A 19,848-nucleotide genomic window follows, 5' to 3' on the forward strand; every position below is an offset into this window, starting at 1 on the left:
TGGAATGTGGATATGGATGTATGAATGTGGAATGTGGATATGGATGTATGGATGTGAATGTGAATGTGGAGGGATGGATGTGGGTATGGATGTGGATGTATAGATGTAGATATGGAATGTGGATGTGGATGTATGAATGTGGATGTGAAAATGGATGTATGCATGTAGATGTGGATGTGGAAATGGATGTATGAATGTGGATGTGGATATGGATGTATGAATGAGGATATGGATGTATGAATGCGGATGTGGAATTGGATGTATGATGTGGATGTACAAATGTGGATGTGTATGTAGAATAATGAATGCGAATGTGTATGTGAAATGATGTGTCGTCGATATGAGTGAATGGATGAGATGTGATGACATGTGAATTGGGATGTGAATATATGATATGTGATGTGAATGAATCTGAGGTGATGAGATGGAAAATGATGTGATTGGATGAGAATGAGTACACATATGAATGGAATGTGGAATAAGTAATGTGGACTGATGAGGGATAATGTGGAAAGACGAGAGTTCAATATAGAAACTGTATTTGTGACCTGTTTGTAAATGACTGTTTTATGTCAAGAATGCCGGGGAAGCATTTTGACCGTCTTGTGATTAAGGTCGTGGAGACCTAACTGATAAAGTTGCAACTGCTGACGGAGAGTCAATGGAGGACGTCTCGCGTAGCAAGGTTAGTCGAGGTCTTGACCAGCCTCGGTTCAATTTAAATGGTGAGCTTCCGGTACGGTGGGTGAGGGACCAAGGAAGCGGCCTATGAGTGAAGCGCTAGGTGACCTGCGAAGGATCCTAGAGGGTGCTCACCATACGGTGCTCGGGCTCTGGGTCGCCGAAGATACCCACACGTGCATCGTGGAAGATATTGGAACAAGGAGTAAGAGTTGTTTTCTGGAACTGGGCATGGATCTAGTTGACTGACCTTGCTGGTCCTCAATGGATGAGTCCATGGCTCTTTTATATGGATCTGTTGGTTGATCTTGCTGATCTTTAACGGAGATTCCATCTTGATTTTTATAAGTGATTATATTGTCGGGTACTATGAGCTAGGAACTATTGAAAAGGTTCCCGAGTGGACAGGTGGTGAGAGTTCTGGTTGCCAATGATGCCATAGATACTCCGATGAAGGAATGATTGGAAATTAAGATTCAACCGGATATTTTGGAGGATTGTGATCAGTGATACTATGGTTTCATTAAATGATTGTTTTAAAGATGGCTGAATCTGTGAAAAAGGAAATTTCATATTGGGTGTATAAGTGGCATGACTGGTGTTAAATTTGCATGAATATCCGGCTAGGGGGCCTGGGAACTCTTTTCCCTGGTACCCGGGACAAAACCTAACCAAATTCTAAATTGGATCCCATCACTGCAGTGGTTGGACGGTTGGCTAACCCATGGGACTGGATGGGGTTAGGCTGGACTGATGGATCCGTAAAATGAGACTCTTTTCTGTTATTACGATAGATGAAGTAAATCCCGGATAGTAATTGTTCTATGGATAGGAATCAACGGCTGTGCCTCTTGATGGGGAAAAAAACGTTGATCTCTATGATCCAAGTGCAAGTTTCTTCCTTGATCTGGCCGAATATCTTTATAGGTGTGGTCGGATCAGTTTGGTCAATAATGATCTTGACTACGTTAGAGTAAAAGTTTATCCTGGAGGAATCGCCTATGCTTTCCGGGCAAGAGAAGTTTTTTCGAGTTCGGTTTTGGAAGAACCGAGGAATTAGTCACCTGTCCGGATATCCGTAGGCCCCGAGTGTCGGACCCTGCCCCGCGCTAGATGTACTACTTCCACTGCTAGCACCCCGAATCCATTGCACGGTGGGGGATAGGGATCTTACAGTAGTCAAGGTCTTAACTAACCAAATTGATCCGACCAAACCCATAAGTCACATGGTCAGATTAAGGAAGAGACTTGCACTTGGATCATAGAGACCAATGCTTTTTTCCTCATCGGAGGCACAGCCGTTGATTCTTTCCCATGAAACAAGGACTATCCGGGATTTACTTCATCTATCATAACATAACAGAATTGAATCTCATTTTAGGGATCCATCAGTCTACCTAACCCCATCTAATCCCATGGGTTAGCCAACCGCCCACCACCACTGTAGTGATAGGATCCATTTAGGAATTTGGTTATGTTTTACCGTGGGTACTAGGAAAAAGAGTTCCCAAGCCCCCTAGCCGGCGCTTCAAGCAAACTTCAAGATAGTCACACCACTTACACACCCAATATGAAATTACACGTTCCACATATTCAGCTGTCTTTAAAACAATCTTTTAATGAAACCATAGTATCACTGATCATAATCCTCCAAAATATCTAGCTTGAGTTCCAATTTGCAATCATTCCTTCATCGGTGTACCTATGGCATCATTGGTAACCAGAACGCTCACCACCTATCCACTCAGGGACCTTTTCAATAGTTCCTAGTTCATAGTACCCGACAATATATTCACTTAAGAAAATCTAGATGGACTCTCTGTTGAAGATCAGCAAGATCAACTAACATATCTATATAAAAGAGCCATGGACTCATCCGTTGAGGACCAGCAAGGATCAGCTAGATCCATGCTCGAGTTCAGAAAACAACTCTAACACCTTGTTCCATTTTCTTCCTTGATCCATGCGTGGGTATCTTCGGCGACCCAGAGCCCGAGCACCGTATGGTCAGCACCCTCTAGGCTCCTTCGCAGGTCACCTAGCGCTTCACTCATAGGCCGCTTCCTTGGTCCCTCATCCACCGTACCGGAAGCTCACCATTTAAATCAAACCGAGGTTAGTAGAGACCTCGACTGACCTTGCTACGTGAGACGACCTCCATTCTCCATTAGCTCTTGCAACTTTATCACTTAGGTCTCTATGACCTCATTCACAAGATGGCCAAAATGCTTTCCTCCCAGCATTCTTGACATAAAACAATCATTTAAAAACAAGTTTTTTAAATACAATTTCTAATGAACTCTCATCTTTCCACATTGTTCCACAACATTTCTCGTTATTCCACATTCTTCTACATCAATTCACATTCCTTATTCCGCATCCAATCATATAATTCTACCTATATTTCTCGATAAAATTAATAATGCTCAAAATTCCACTTTTGATAAATACTCATAATTTGAATTATGCCAAAAATTCCTCTTTTACCATTTAATTACTTGGATCTCAAATATCATGGGAATTCCTCTTTTTGCATAAAAATAAATTTACCAAAATTTACTCTTTTTTATAATCAATTAATTATGCATAATTACAAAAAAATATTTCTCATGAATATGATGAAAATCATTCTTTTTGCATAGGATGTCCAATCCTAGAATATGGTAGGAAGTCCTCTTTTAGCATTATGCATAAGAATAAGATAAGTATTATTTTCTGAAAATTTTGCCATAGCTTCGCTGCTGGTGGTGGCTATTACTGATAATTCTTAATTTTTTTCTAAAGAATAAAAGCTTGTAATGAAAATATGATAGTAGTTTCTCTTTTATGCTTAAAATCAAACTATGAATTTAAATCATAATTTTAACCATAAAATTAAACATAACTATGATTATCCCACTAGATTAAGCTAATTTCAACATTCCTCTTTTCCCAATTTGTTAGGATAATCCATTTCTCATTTAGAATGAATTAGAGTAGTTTTTAACTACTCATAAACAATCTAAAAGAATTTACTATTATTTTAATAGCATAAAATCATAAAAATGTCATTTTCTTAATCTCTAGCTTATCAAGCCTAGAGTTTAGCTTTGAATTAAGAGACTATCATTGAGAAGCATCCTTTTTCAAGGGATTTAGCCATAAAGATGGCTATTCTTTTAGAGAGAGAGAGATTTTCTTAAAGAAAGCATTACAAACAAGCATAAAGATTACCTTTCTCTTAATTAAACGGTAAGACTTTAAGGGAAAGCTTGATTTGAATTAAACCAATAGTTTAGAAAGTTTTTCAAGCTTGAGAGGGGTTGAGAAGAAGAAAGTTATTGAGAAAATAAGAAAAAACCATAAAATTTGATTTTACCTCCAAGTTTGGCTTGATTCTCTAATTGCAGTGAAGCCCTCGACCAATCAATTGGTCCACCAAGAGAAGAAGAGAAACTCCAAGAGTTGTTGTAAAGAGAGAGAGAGCTCCAAGCTCCCAAGAGAGAGAAAAACTTAAAGGATAATAGAAAATATGATTATTTTAATATAATACTGGCATAGTATAGCTCCAATATTCAATTACAAATGACTGAGGGTCTATTTATAGGTGAGGGAGGCCACTAACCAAAACCAACTGGGTTCTAGAATTTTCCAGGTTCAGTTTGACTCAATTTGGACAAGATTTGGACCAGTTTGGCTCCCTTTTTTATTTGGTTTGATCCAGGAGAGAGGAGAGATAAAATTATCACAATTTTTTTGAATTAAAAACCCTTCCACACATGTGAAAGAGACGCCTACCTCAAGAGTCCCCCTTTCCTTACCAAGGTGTCAAAAATGCATCATTATTCTAAAATATCTCATTTTTTTAGTAATATCTCATAATTTTTAACTAATAAACCTTGTACTCAGTCAACTCTTCATCTTACGTGAGCATTTACTCATTTTTGGGTATTTTCTTTTATTCTTTTGGATTTATCTCATCCCAAAACTTGGATTAATCCAATTGGCCCATTGAAACCTTGATTGGACCATAATCCAAAAATTTCTGAAAATGTAGACCCTTAGGTTGAGGTCCCTTATACCATTTTCATTTAAGTCCTAATGCTCATTGGAAAGTTTATTTCGAACTTCTATTTTAGGGGAATCCATTTGAGACACTAGGAGGATTTTTATATCTAAAGATATCTCAATTTCGGATTATCTCCCTCTAGGCCAAAACAGGGTAAAACAAGATCTTTCTTCTATTTCAGAGAGGGGAATAATTACAAGAACAGAAGGGGAGGTTCTTACACCTTTACACCTCAAAAGCTAGAGGGAGGAATCCTACATCCTACCCCACTTAAAAAACGTGAGATGTCCTCATCCGCAGGTGGAGTATAATCTCTTTCATCATCTTCTTCTTTAATCACTTCCAGCGTTACTGCCTTGGAAGTGGACGGCCAATTTGGGAACATCTCTCTTTGACTTCCCCTATTCTAAGGCAGAGGTCTTGCATTACTTTGGATTGAAACTGAGGGTTCGCTAGAGGGTCTTCCTCTGGGATTTCCCTGATTTTGACGGAAAGGAACCTGATTACTTTGGAAGGAAGAAATTGGAGTCTGGAATCTTGGTCCCTGAATTCCCTACCCCAAAACCTTGATCCAAAAGGAGTTGTGCAATCCATACTGCAATGTCCAATTCCTTGACAGTTATAGCATTTCACTTCTTTGTTCAAGGATGAAACTTTTGAAGTTGAATTCCAGGGGATTGCATTTCGGGAAAAAGACCTTTCTTCCATTCTGGAACTTTTTGTATCCTGAGTTTGACCTTGTTGTCTCTTAGGCGGTGGAAAGTTGGAATCACCTTCCAGAGTTGGAAATTTTTTGAAAGATGATGGTGCTGCTTTGGCGGGACCTTGACATCAAAGGCATTGGCAAAATCCTTCGCCATCCGCACTGCTTCGGCCATGGAAACTGGCTTGGCATTCTTCACTAGGATATTCAAAGGTTCGTTCAGAACCTGGCCATTAGCTATTCTTCATCCAGTGGTGGGGGGCGAGTACTTGAGGAGGAGAGCGAACGCTTGGTGATAGACTTCAATAGTTTTCTCCCCTGGGTTAACTCTAAGAATTCATTCATCTTGGTTTCCAAAAACACGCAAGGACAGAATCTCTTCCTTGAGATCATTCCATGTCGGGGTGTTCCGATCTAGACGGTTTGTCTCGTAGTGTTTTCTCCATGCCACTCTAGCTGTTTCCACTATCTTCAGTCTTGCAAGAGCCATTTTACTCTTCTCATTGTACCTAGTGACATCGAAGTATTCTTCCATTGCTTCGATCCACTTCTCCACAGCCTCACCCAAGTTTTTCCCTTCGCCCTTGAAAGGTCTAGGCTGCAATCTATGAAGAGTTTTACAAACATCCGGGTCAAGCATTAACCAAGGCACTCAAGTGAAAAAACCACTTTATTTATAATTCAAATTTGACTTTAGATCCAACTGATTCTGGGGTTCTTTAGATTGGTCAGCCCCTCGTAAAAATCCTTGGATAAAGATCCCTTCTACAAGAAGAACATACATAACTCATTACCAGAGAATAAATCATTCATATTCTTATCACAATAGTGGTCCATCAAATCGAAAATTCTATCTGAACATTCCTCCATGGGAATTTCAGTTATGCGGGTTCTCAATTTGTCATTCCTTAATTAGATCCACTAGGTCAAAGGTCAAACAACATTAATCTATCACCACAATCCACTAATCTCATAGTGATTTGCTGAAGTAATAATCATCATTGGAGTTACTAACATCATCACTGGGATTCGTCCCATTCATCCTCATTGTGGCTTTGTTCAACTTATCTTCTTTCAACCAGAATTCAAAAATCATCATCTTTCAATCAAAATCCAAATCAACTCATCAATTCTCAACCAGAATATTAAAATCATATCAACCAGCATTCGAATTTATCATCTGGATAGCATTTTTGCTTATAATTTCAAGGTCTTAGATTTACTTGTATATATTGCCAGTAAAGAGCTGCAGTTATACCCATGGTATATACGAGTAATCATGATCCTTGGAACTATAAGGTAAATACCATCATATCTAGGCCTCAAGCAAGTCAGGGATTCCATGCAATTGCGGTACTTCCATCTGAAGACCCAATTTCCAATTTATGAATCTTCATTTTGAATATCAATTTGTATGAATTTCATCACACAATTACAATATTTTACTGGTACATAAATTTTTGACATTTCTTGCTTCTCGATTGATCCACTTTAGCCAATTTGCCTCTGATACCAGCTAAAAGATACCTGCCCTCTCCGTGCAACGAATTCTGGTGTACTAGCAGTGTAAGTAGCACTTCTTGTGCAGGACAGAGCCTCTCACTCGGGGCCTCGCCTATGGATATCCGGACAAGAGACTAATCCCTCGGTTCTTTCAAAACCGAACTCGGAAAAACTTCCCTCGCCCAGCAGACATAGGCGATTCCTCCATGATATTTTATTCTAACGTAGTCAAGGTCTTAACTAACCAAGTTGATCCGACCGAACCCGTAAGTCACATGGTTAGATCAAGGAAGAGACTTGCACTTGGATCATAGAGACCAACGCTTTTTTTCTCATTAAGAGGCACAACCGTTTTTTCTTTCCCATAGAACAAGGACTATCCGGGATTTAGTTCATCTATCATAACATAACATAATTGAGTCTCATTTAAGGGATCCATCAGTCCAGCCTAATCCCATCCAATCCCATGGGTTAGCCAACCACCCAACCACTGTAGTGATAGGATCCATTTAGGAATTTGGTTATGTTTTGCCCTAGGTAGGAAAAGAGTTCCCAGGCCCCCCTAGCCGGTGCTTCAAGCAAACTTCAAGATAGTCACACCACTTACACACCTAATATGAAATTACCTGTTTCACAGATTCAGCTGTCTTTAAAACAATCCTGCGATGAAACCATAGTATCACTGATCATAATCCTCCAAAATATCTAGCTTGAGTTCGAATTTGCAATCATTTCTTCATCGGTGTACCTATGGCATCATTGGTAACCAGAACGCTCACTCCTTGTCCACTCAGGGGTCTTTTTCAATAGTTCATAGTTCATAGTACCCGAAAATATATTCACTTAAGAAAATCCAGATGGACTCTCTGTTGAAGATTAGCAAGATCAACCAATAGATCCATTCACATCTATCCAAGTCCACATCACATCACATCTCATCTATCCACATCATATCTCATCCATTCATATCTAACCAGATCCACATCACATCACATCCATTCACATCTCATTACAGCACATTCACGTCTCACCACATCTCACCACATCTCATCACATTCATCACACCCATTCACATCATTTACATGCAAAACTATCACATCACATCTCATCTCATCCATTTACATCACATCACATCCTTTCACATATCATCACATCTCATTCTCATCCATTTACATCACATCACATCCTTTCACATATTATTACATCTTATTCACATCTCATCACATCCACATCCACATCTATTTACATCACATCACATCTCATCACATCCACATCCACATCCACATCCATTTACATCACATCACATCTCATCCACATCTCATCACATCCACATCCACACAAATTTACATCTCATCCACATCCACATCCATTTACATCACATCATAGCTCATCACATCCACTCACATCGCATTCACATCTTATCACATCGCATTCACATCTTACTACATCGCATTCACATTTAGTACCGTTTTCTACTTTCGATCCGATAGGACTTCTAAGTTTCTGCCAATTGCTTGGCCTAGTTAAAGGTACTTTTTCTCGATGGATATTTTTATATTCTTTCTCAAATTTCTCAAGTGAAATATATTCAATATTCTTCTTTTGAGTAAAAGATTCATGGGATTTACAAAAATCAATTCTACCCATATTTCTTAATAAAATTTATAATGCTCAAAATTTTACTTTTGATAAATACTCATAATTTGAATTATGCCAAATTACCAAAATTTACTCTTTTCTCATAATCAATTAATTATGCATAATTACAAAAAAATATTTCTCATGAATATGATGAAAATCATTCTTTTTGCATAGGATGTCCAATCCTAGAATATGGTAGGAAGTCCTTTTTTAGCATTATGCATAAGAATAAGATATGTATTATTTTCTAAAAATTTTGCCATAGCTTTGTTGCTATTATTGATAATTCTTAATTTTTTTCTAAAGAATAAAAGCTTGTAATGAAAATATGATAGTAGTTCCTGTTTATGCTTAAAATCAAGCTATGAATTTAAATCATAATTTTAACCACCATAAAATTAAACATAACTATGATTATCCCACTAGATTGAGCCAATTTCAACATTCCTCTTTTCCCAATTTGTTAGGATAATCCATTTCTCATTTAGAATGAATTAGAGTAGTTTTTAACTACTCGTAAACAATCTAAAAGAATTTACCATTATTTTAATAGCACAAAATCACAAAAATGTTATTTTCTTAATCTCTAGCTTATCAAGCCTAGAGTTTAGCTTTGAATTAAGAGACTATCATTGAGAAACATCCTTTTTCAAGGGATTTAGCCATAAAGATGGCTATTCTTTTAAAGAGAGAGATTTACTTAAAGAAAGCATTACAAACAAGCATAAAGATTACCTTTCTCTTAATTAAATGTTAAGACTTTAAGGGAAAGCTTGATTTGAATTAAACAAATAGTTTAGAAAGCTTCTCAAGCTTGAGAGGGGTTGAGAAGAAGAAAGTTATTGAGAAAATTGAAAAAAACCATAAAATTTGATTTTAGCTCCAAGTTTGGCTTGATTCTCTAATTGCAGTGAAGGCCCCGACCAATCAATTGGTCCACCAAGAGGAGAAGAGAAATTCCAAGAGTTGTTGTAGAGAGAGAGAGAGCTCCAAGCTCCCAAGAGAGAGAAAAATTTAAAGGATAATAGAAAATATGATTATTTTAATATAATACTGACATAGTATAGCTCCAATATTCAATTACAAATGATTGAGGGTCTATTTATAGGTGAGGGAGGCCACTTACCAAGTCTAATTGGGTTCTAGAATTTTTCACATTCAGTTTGACTCAATTTGGACTAGATTTGGACCAGTGAAAGTCAACACCTATATCGGTTAAATGAATCTATCACTTTCTTCTGATAAATTTATCACCCCCATTTGACACAAGGTCAAGCGGACATGAAGGGTCCACCCTTGAGTGCTTCGACTCAATACATAACCCAAGAGATTTGTCTAATCATCTTCGGATCAACGCTCACTCTTCTTCTCATAGAAACCTTGACTAATCACTCCGGATTAGCACACCTTTCTAACGAGGAAGGTGATGATTGTTGGAAAGTGCGCACGCATATAACAATACCATGCCAAAGTATAAAAAATGATCAAGATAACTACTAGGAAATCCGTACTAACATCAAGATCAAGATTTGTGCAATCACTCTCGATTAACACCAAATCTAGTGTGGTTTGCCTCTACTCTCTTCAGATCAGCTTCAAACATGAGTTTACTTTACCATGTTCAGTCCTAAAATCGCCAAACATGTTAGAATGATCCGCTAAGCTCTTCGGCTTAGAATTCTTTCTAACAAACAGAGTCATGGTTTATAAAACTATATTGGATCCAATGACAATAAATAACCATGCTCGTCGAGTGAAGTACCCCATCATATGCTGGTAATAATCCACTCATTTCCTAGTGCCTTGCAACTAGTAAGTTCTAAAAGGACATGAACTTTGCAACACTAAATAGCCCAAGTAAGATAAAAATTTACATTCCTTTCATGAAAGTCATTCCATACTTCCATGATTTGTATTGTAGCAGTCAAACATACATTCAAAAATGAACATGAGTGTTTGATATAGGCGAGTCTAAACTCCTTGAATATTATAGGGCATCCCCCCACATATCACAACCATCCAACAATACTAGTCTTCCTACTCACCAATGGTTCTATAGCACTCTCAAACTAGAAACCACTCTATCACAACACTAGTATTTAATCATGACTATACTACACAGAGCTTCTCTGAACTCTGTTGTTGGATTTCTTATCAACAAAAGGCTATAAGTGAGTCTCAAACTCAATCTTGTCCAAACACTTGATCACTACAGAACAAGTATATAACCAATCAAAGGGAAACCTTTGTGTACAAGCCTTGGTGTCCCATACCACCAAGACCACAATTACCTTCATGAACATTTGATGTCCCATACCATCAAATGAGCATGAAGCTCACCACTAGACGAACCATGCACAGTTTGTTTATTAGTTAAAAATTATGAGATATTACTAAAAAAATGAGACATTTTGGAATAATGATGCATTTTTGAGGAAAGGGGGACTCTTGAGGTAGGCGCCTCTTTCACATGTGTGGAAGGGTTTTTAATTCAAAAAATGTGTGATATTTTTATCTCTCCTCTCTCCTGGATCAAACCAAATCAAAAAGGGAGCCAAACTGAGGTTCTAAGGTAAGCCTTAAGATCTGACCAGGTCTGGGTATTTCGGTCGAGATGGTTTGTCTCGCAATGGTTCCTCCATGCGACCCTAGCTGTTTCTACAATTTTTAATTTGGCGAGAGCTGTCTTGCTCCTCTCATTATAACCGGTTACATCAAAGTATTCTTCCATTGCCTCAATCCATTTTTCCACTATTTCTCCTTCCCCTTCACCCTTGAATGGACTAGGTTGGGATCGGTGCAAGGCTTTACGAACGTCCAGATCTAACTCTTCATCATCGGTAAGAGGATCCGGCTGCCTAGCACGGGCCGCGTGACTCATGATTATGACAAAACGAGATTTTTGTCAACTTAACTTTGACATCAGATTTATGACTATTTAATTTTTGAGATTTATTTCTTAAACAATAAATATTCCATCATTATTCTTGAAAACAAGATTCACTCTGATAATTTTATTAACCAACCAATATTCACAACCACGAAATCCATTTGGAATCTTTTGCAAAATATCATTTATTATCAAAAGTTTTTGATATATACATAGAGCGTCTCGGCTCTAAAAGTCACTGCCTCAATCGCGTATGCATAAAAAGGCGATACTGCGATGGAGACATGCTATGGTATACACGATTCATCATTGATAATGGTGCTGTAATTTTGCTCCTAGGAATAAAGCGGCTCAGAAGTCTAAAATTCAGCAAGAAATTCTAAAATTTGGGGGTGAATGATTATAGAGTTGGACATAATGAATAACTCCTATCCTTATCAAGATCATGGCTAGCGAAATATTCTGTTTGAGTCTTTGACGTTGATTGGTATTGACGTTAATACATTGCCCTCCAGAGAACCACATGTGCTGGCGTCGCTCTACAGGATCAGGAAAGTATAGATTCTCAAAGTGACGAGCGAGCCTCACTCTGCTTTCTTGGGTTGTAGCGGAGTTGATGAGATTTTCGAAGGCAAAAGCGATCAGATCCTAACTTTGTGAAAGTTTTGTCAAAAATGATTTACACTTGCTTCTATGTGATGATGATGTATGGCAGAACTGGGTTAAGATCATGAGGCTTTATGCAAAAGGCTTGCTACCAAATACAAAGGGCGAAACTCAAACTAAAGGTCTTGATCAAAATCCCAAACTTCCAACTTTGAAGAGTGGGCAAATTCAGTAGGCACCAGGAACAGTCACACTAGGCCCAACGTTGTTTAGGTGCATTTTAGGCCTTCAAAAGAGTGAAGTTTTGGACATTCAAACATCACTTCTTGACAAGAGAATATTGCTTAAAAAGGAAAAGCAAACCCATCAAAGAATGGATATGGAGGAGATGGCTTGGAAGCTAAAAACAGATCGAGTTCTCAAAGATGCAATAACCGCCTTCTATTTTGATCTGACAAGGGAAAAGATGACTTGGGAACAGGTGTGTGAGACATATAAGCTAGGGGAGTATGAGTATAGTCAATTGAGGAGCTACAGCCAGTCCTTTGTTAGGTATGCTCTCAATCGTTCAAAAAAAAATCCTTCACTTCCAAAAAGTGTAGTAACTTTACTGAATCACCTATATAGAGCATCTATGGGTATTGTATCTCAACAAGAGCTAGACAGATTTGGGGTATCCATCTAAAAATCCAGTTCAATTTATGAGCTTTCAATTTATGAATTCATTTCAAACATAATCTTAGCAAGTGAAAACATTATTTCCCAAATTTATTTTAAAATTTTAGACAATTTCTGCTGCTGATTCATAAGTTTTCAACAGTGCTCTGATACCAGTTGTGAGACCCCCCATGCCCCCTCTGTGCACCGGATTCCCGGTTGGTAGCAACGGAAGTAGCTTCCTCTTGCGCGGGGCAGGGTTTTCCACTCGGTGCCTCGCCCTCAAATGTCCGGACACAAGACTAATCAGGTGATCATTTCGAAACCGAAATCAGGAAAATTTCCCTTACCTGAAAAACGGGGACGATGCCACATTTTTTATTTTCTTAATGAATTTTCTAACAGGGTCAAGAGGCTAAACTATCCTTCACCTGATTAAACCAGATAGAAGGAAAACTATTACAGACTTAACTTGAAGAAATCAACGCTTGTTTCCTAACCGCAATTAGGCACAGCCGTTGATCTAATCATTTGAAAAGTCTTCGGGTTATTATTTAACTACTTGAGTTCTAAGCGTATTCCTATTATTCAATTTCATTATTAAAACTCCACTGATTCCAATCCCCATCCGGCCCATGGGTTAGCCGCCACCCACTGGAATCGGTAGAACCAGACAATTACTCACCCACCCATAATTGAATGCCTTTCAAATACAGATATGCACACACTCCTCTTTAAAACTTTAACTTATAAAACAATCCATTGACAAATAGTTATTGGTTACAGATGACATAACTCAAAAATTCCATCCAGTTTTTGTTTCTAAAAAAAAACAGAATCACTTTGGACTCTCCGTTGAGACCAGCTGGTCAGCAACAACGAGACCCAGTAACAGAATACAATAATCATTTGTCCATCATACATATCTTCCACGACATACGCATGGGTGTCCTAGGCACCGCGAGCCTATGCATCGCCTGGTCAGAACCCTCCAGGATCTTACTTAGGTGTCTTGGCACTTCACTCAGGGACCGTTTCATCGGCCCTCGTCCATCGTACTGGAAGCGCACCATTTTAACTGTACCAAGGTTGGTCAAAGACTTGGGTAGGCTTTGCCGTGTGAGCTGTCCTTTGAACACTCCGCTCGCCAGCTATTGCAACCGAACCTCCCTTAGAAAAACACATACCAAATGCTCCCTCCAGCATTTTGGCGTAAGATAGTCATTTAAGAAAACATGGTTTCTATGCAAGTTTTATTCATGAAAATTTTAGAAGTAAAGGGTTTTTTAAATACCCCTTGAATGCACGTGATACATAGGGTTTCTTAGTAGAGTGAAGGCATTTAAGCTTTATTGGGATTCCATTACCAACAAAATCTTCAATGACGCAAAGCTTTACTTACATCAGTCCCCATTCTTGTGTACCCTGACTTTTCTTTCTGTGTGAGAGAGGATGCAAGTGGAAGGGGACTTGGGGCTTGCTTATACGAAGAGCATGGAGTCATTACATTTGAGAGTAGAAAGCTTACCACAACAAGGATATGGGATTTCATGTTTATGAGCAAGATATGCTTGCTATCCTTCATGCCATCAGGAAGTGGCATCATTACCTTTATGGTGCCCATTTAAAGGTAAGAAGCGACCATAAGGTACTAAAATTTTGCCTATCCCCAACCAAACCTTTCTCCTCCCAAGAAAAAGAGGAGGCTAGCTACTCTTCAAATTTATGATTTTGGGACATCATATACACTAGTAGGCAAGGATAATGTGGTAGTAGTGGATTCATTGTCAAGGATGTTGCCTTACACTATGTGGTATTAGCGGATATATTGTGTAAGATCCCTGTCCCCATCGTGCAACAAATTTAGGGGTGCTAGTAGCGGAAGTAGCACTTCTTGCACGGGGTAGGGTCCCACACTCGGGACCTCGCCCACCACGGATATCCGGACAAGAGACTAATCCATCGGTTTTTCCAAAACCGAACCCGAAAAAACTTCCTTTGCCCGGAAAGCATGGGCGATTCCACCAGGATAACTTTTCCCTAACGTAGTCAAAAGCCTTAACTAACTGAGCTCATCTGATCGAACCCGTAAGTCCCATAGTCAGATTAGGGAAAAAGATTGTACTTGGATCATAGAGACCAACACTTTTTTCCTCATTGAGAGGCACAGCCGTTGATTCTTTTCCATAGAACAATTTTTGTCCAGAATTTACTTCATCTATCGAACGTCTCGATTTACGGATCCATCAGTCTAGCCTAACCCCATCTAATCCCATGGGTTAGCCAACCGCCCAACCACTGTAGTGATGGGATCTAATTTAGAATTTGGTTAGGTTTTGTCCCAGGTACCAGGGAAAAGAGTTCCCAGGCCCCCTAGCCGAATATTCATGCAAATTTAACACCAGTCATGCCACTTACACACCCACTATGAAATTGCCTTTTTCTCATATTCAACCATCATTAAAACAATCATTTAATGAAACCATAGTATCACTGATCACAATCCTCCAAAATATTTGGTTGAGTCTTAATTTCCAATCATTGCCTTTTTCTCAGATTCAACCATCATTAAAACAATCATTTAATGAAACCATAGTATCACTGATCACAATCCTCCAAAATATTTGGTTGAGTCTTAATTTCCAATCATTCCTTCACCAGAGTATCTATAGTATCATTGGCAACCAGAACGCTCACCACCTGTCCACTCAGGGACCTTTTCAATAGTTCCTAGCTCATTCCTTCACCAGAGTATCTATGGCATCATTGGCAACTAGAACGCTCACCACCTGTCCACTCAGGGACCTTTTCAATAGTTCATAGTACCCGGCAATATAATCACTTATAAAAATCAAGATGGAATCTCCATTGAAGATCAGCAAGATCAACCAACAGATCCATATAAAAACAAAAGCCATGGACTCATCCGTTGAGGACCACCAAGGTAAATCAACCAGATCCATGCCCGGTTTCAGAAAACAACTCTTACTCCTTGTTCCAATATCTTCCACGACGCACGTGTGGGTATCTTCGGCGACCCAGAGCCCGAGCACCGTATGGTCAGCACCCTCTAGGATCCTTCACAGGTCACCTAGCGCTTCACTCATAGGTCGCTTCCTTGGTCCCTCATCCACCGTACCGGAAGCTTACCATTTAAATCGAACCGAGACTGGTCAAGACCTCGGCCGACCATGCTACGCGAGACGTCCTCCATTGACTCTCCATTAGCTGTTGCAACTTTATCAGTTAGGTCTCCACGACCTTAATCACAAGATGGTCAAAATGCTTCCGCAGCATTCTTGACATAAAATAGTCATTTACAAACAGGTCACAAATACAATTTCTATTATGAACTCTCGTCTTTCCACATTACCCCTCATCAGTCCACATTACTTATTCCACATTCCATGCATATGTGTACTCATTCTCATTCAATCACATCATTTTTCATCTCATCAGATCAGATTCATTCACATCACATATCATTTATTCACATCCCAATTCACATGTCATCACATCTCATCCATTCACTCATATCGACGTCTCATCATTTCACATACACATTCGCATTCATTATTCCACATACACATCCACATCCATACATCCAATTCCACATCCGCATTCATACATACACATCCATATCCACATCCATACATCCACATCCACATTCATATATCCATATCCACATCCACATCCATACATCCATTTCCACATCCACATCCACATCCATACATCCAATTTTCACATCCACATCCACATCCATACATCCATTTTCACATCCACATTCATACATCCATATCCACATCCACATTCATACATCCATATCCACATCCACATCCATACATCCATACATCCATTTCCATATCCACATTCATACATCCACATCCACATCTACATTCATACATCCATATCCACATCCACATTCATACATCCACATCCACATCTACATTCATACATCCATACATCCATTTCCACATCAATCTACATCATTCACACATCAAACCACATCATCCATTCATCCATTTACATCAATCCACATCATTCACACATCAAACCACATCATCTATACATCCATCCACATTAATCTACATCATTCACACATTAAACCACATCATCCATTCATCCATTTACATCAATCCACATCATTCACACATCAAACCACATCATCCATACATCCATCTATATTGATCTACATCATTCACACATCAAACCACATCATCTATACATCCATCCACATTAATCTACATCATTCACACATCAAACCACATCATCCATTCATCCATTTACATCAATCCACATCATTCACACATCAAACCACATCATCTATACATCTATCTATATTGATCTACATCATTCACACATCAAACCACATCATCTATACATCCATCCATATTAATCTACATCATTCACACATCAAACCACATCATCCATTCATCCATTTACATCAATCCACATCATTCACACATCAAACCACATCATCTATACATCCATCTATATTGATCTACATCATTCACACATCAAACCACATCATCCATTCATCCATCTACATTTATTTGATTCATATCACTTCCATCCATCCATTTACATCTATCTGATTCCTATCACATCTCATCACATTTATTTATAGAATGTAAGAGAATTTTAATTTTTTGATATAAAGATTCTTTACGCATCTAATTAGGCATAAAGACAACTTTAGTAGGAATAACACTTTTATAAAAATCATTTTATGTATCTATTTATACATAAATTCAACTTTAAGAAAAATAACACTTTCGAATTAAAAATAAAACTTTTATGCATTGTTAAGTTTCTTTATTTATGATTCAATCCGATTTTTGATTCAATTGATTTTGGGGTTCTTTAAATAGGTCGGCTTCCCACATAATCATGGGATAAAGATACTCATATAGAACGCATTATCAGATAACAATTCATTCAAAATATCTCATTCATATCTTTAACATAATAATGGTCCATCATACTGAATTTTTCCATCTGAACAGTCCTCCATGGGGATTTCAATTTTTCAGATTTTTAATTTATCATCCCTTAACTTGATCCACTGATCAAAAGTTAACAGTAGTAATCTGCCAGCACAATCCACTAATCTCATAGTGATTTGCTGAAGTCATTAACATCATTCCAGTTATGAACGTCATCACAGGGACTCGTCCCATTCATCCTCATTGTGGTTTTGCTCAGCTTATTACATTTCAAGTAAATTTCAGGAATCATCATTTTTCAATCAGAATCCAAATCAACTCATCAGTTCACAACCAGAATTCAAAAATCATATCAACCACATTTGAATTCATCATCTGGATAGCATTAATGCTTATAATTTCAAGTCTTAGATTTACTCGTATATACTGCCAGTAAAGAGCTACAGTTATACCCTCGGTAGATACGGGTAGTCATGGTTCTTGGAACTATAAGGTAAATACCATCATGTCTAGGCCTCAAGCAAGTCAGGGATTCCATACAATTGCGGTACTTCCATCTGAAGACCCAATTACCAATTTACGAATTTCAGTTTGAATATCAAATTATATGAATTTTATCACACAATTATAACCTTTTAGTGCTTCTTGATAAATTTTTGACATATTTGGCTTCTCGGTTGATCCTCATCAGCCAAATAGCTCTGATACCAACTGTAAGATCCCTATCCCCACCGCACAACAAATTTAAGGGTGCTAGCAGCGGAAGTAGCACTTCTTGCGCGGGGTAGGGTCCCATACTCGGGGCCTCATCCACGGATATCCGAACAAGAGTCTAATCCATCGGTTTTTCCAAAACCGAACCCGGAAAAACTTCCTTTGCCCGAAAAGCACGGGCGATTCCACCAGGATAACTTTTCCCTAATGTAGTCAAAAGCCTTAACTAACTGAGCTCATCTGACCGAACCCGTAAGTCCCATAGTCAGATCAGGGAAAAAGATTGTACTTGGATCATAGAGACCAACGCTTTTTTCCTCATCGAGAGGCACAGCCATTGATTCTTTTCCATAAAACAATTTTTGTTCGAAATTTACTTCATCTATCGAACTAAACAGAAATTGAGTCTCGATTTACGGATCCATCAGTCTAGCCTAACCCCATCCAGTCCCATGGGTTAGCCAACCGCCCAACCATTGTAGTGATGGGATCCAATTTAGAATTTGGTTAGGTTTTATCCCGGGTACTAGGGAAAAGAGTTCCCAAGCCCCCTAGCCGGATATTCATGCAAATTTAACACCAGTCATGCCACTTACAACCCACTATGAAATTACCTTTTTCTTAGATTCAACCATCATTAAAACAATCATTTAATGAAACCATAGTATCACTGATCACAATCCTCCAAAATATTTGGTTGAGTCTTAATTTCCAATCATTCCTTCACCGGAGTATCTATAGCATCATTGGTAACTAGAACGCTCACCACCTGTCCACTCAGGGGCCTTTTCAATAGTTCCTAGCTCATAGTACCCGGCAATATAATCACTTATAGAAATCAAGATGAAATCTCCGTTGAAGATCAGCAAGATCAACCAATAGATCCATATAAAAACAAAAGCCATGGACTCATCCGTTGAGGACCAGCAAGGTCAATCAACCAGATCCATGCCCGATTTCAGAAAACAACTCTTACTCCTTGTTCCAATATCTTCCACGACGCACGTGTGGGTATCTTTGGCGACCCAGAGCCCGAGCACCGTATGGTCAGCACCCTCTAGGATCCTTCGCAGGTCACCTAGCGCTTCACTCATAGGCCGCTTCCTTGGTCCCTCATCCACCGTACCGGAAGCTCACCATTTAAATCGAACCGAGACTTGTCAAGACCTCGGCCGACCATGCTACGCGAGACGTCCTCCATTGACTCTCCGTCAGCTGTTGCAACTTTATCAGTTAGGTCTCCACGACCTTAATCACAAGACGGTCAAAATGCTTCCCCAGCATTCTTGACATAAAACAGTCATTTACAAACAGGTCACAAATACAGTTTCTATAATAAACTCTCGTCTTTCCACATTACCCCTCATCAGTCCACATTACTTATTCCACATTCCATTCATATGTGTACTCATTCTCATCCAATCACATCATTTTCCATCTCATCACATCAGATTCATTC

Source organism: Cibotium barometz, chromosome 39 (assembly GCF_041138505.1).
Source record: "Cibotium barometz isolate CiBa-2024 chromosome 39, ASM4113850v1, whole genome shotgun sequence".
NCBI classification, from domain to species: domain Eukaryota; kingdom Viridiplantae; phylum Streptophyta; class Polypodiopsida; order Cyatheales; family Cibotiaceae; genus Cibotium; species Cibotium barometz.